The 1,279-nt window shown below is 35.2% G+C and overlaps 2 pseudogenes; both read left to right on the top strand.

Annotated features, from left to right (window-relative positions):
* The first annotated feature begins 203 nt into the window (after positions 1-203).
* LOC133399007 (5S ribosomal RNA) lies at positions 204-322 on the top strand (annotated as a pseudogene).
* A 480-nt stretch (positions 323-802) lies between these two features.
* LOC133399006 (5S ribosomal RNA) lies at positions 803-911 on the top strand (annotated as a pseudogene).
* The last annotated feature ends 368 nt before the right edge of the window (positions 912-1,279 follow it).

Raw genomic sequence — 1,279 nt, 5'->3', positions numbered from 1 at the left:
TACAAAGGTATGGATTTTTAAATGATTCGTAATTATTGCACATTATTGTGTGGACCTCAAAGTTCGCATCATCCACACACAAAAAATCCAAAATAGACCAGCCAACAATTGGAGAATAAAGATGACGCAATCCGCTCGAGATATTTTTAAGCGAAATATGATATTTTTTAAATATAAAATTTTGCTTTTCAGGTCACCATGTGGCTAACGGCCATACTACCCTGAGGAAACCTGATCTCATCCGATCTCTGAAGCTAAGCAGGGGTGGGCCTGTTTAGTACTTGGATGGGAGACCGCCTGGGAATACCAGGTCCCATAAGTTTTTCACTTTAGATTCTCGTGGAATCGTTTTCTTATCGGTGGTTGACCGAAATTATAATGCAGTCATCCTCTCTCTTATGATTTACCGTCTCTTTATTAGGAGACATAATCTTCAAGTACCTTTTTTAAACATCCCGTTTCTCCTTTTCCGACAGTAAAAATAAAATAAAATCGATACACACATATATCTATATATATATATCTATATATATATTAGTATCACGTGATACGTCACAATTTTATCACATCAGTGCTTTTAATTGGCTCGAGGCTAAGGATACAAAGGTATGGATTTTTAAATGATTCGTAATTATTGCACATTATTGTGTGGACCTCAAAGTTCGCATCATCCACACAAAAAAAATCCAAAATAGACCAGCCAACAATTGGAGAATAAAGATGACGCGATCCGCTCGAGATATTTTTAAGCGAAATATGATATTTTTTAAATATAAAATGTTGCTTTTCAGGTAACCATGTGGCTTACGGCCATACTACCCTGAGAACGCCCGATCTCGGAAGCTAAGCAGGGGCGGGCCTGGTTAGTACTTGGATGGGAGACCGCCTGGGAATACCAGGTACCGTAAGCTTTTTCACTTTAGATTCTCGTGGAATCATTTTCTTATCGGTGGTTGACCTAAATTATAATGCAGTCATCCTCTCTCTTATAATTTACCGTCTCTTTATTAGGAGACAGAATCTTCAAGTACCTTTTTTAAACATCCCGTTTCTCCTTTTCCGACAGTAAAAATAAAATAAAATCGATATACACATATATCTATATATATATATATATATATATATATATATATATATATATATATATATATATTAGTATTACGTGATACGTCACAATTTTATCACATCAGTGCTTTTAATTGGCTTGAGGCTAAGGATACAAAGGTATGGATTTTTAAATGATTCGTAATTATTGCACATTATTGTGTGGACCTCAAAG

This window comes from Phycodurus eques, unplaced genomic scaffold (assembly GCF_024500275.1).
Source record: "Phycodurus eques isolate BA_2022a unplaced genomic scaffold, UOR_Pequ_1.1 contig_1149, whole genome shotgun sequence".
NCBI lineage: Eukaryota > Metazoa > Chordata > Actinopteri > Syngnathiformes > Syngnathidae > Phycodurus > Phycodurus eques.
This window is presented reverse-complemented; position numbering and strand designations above follow the sequence as displayed.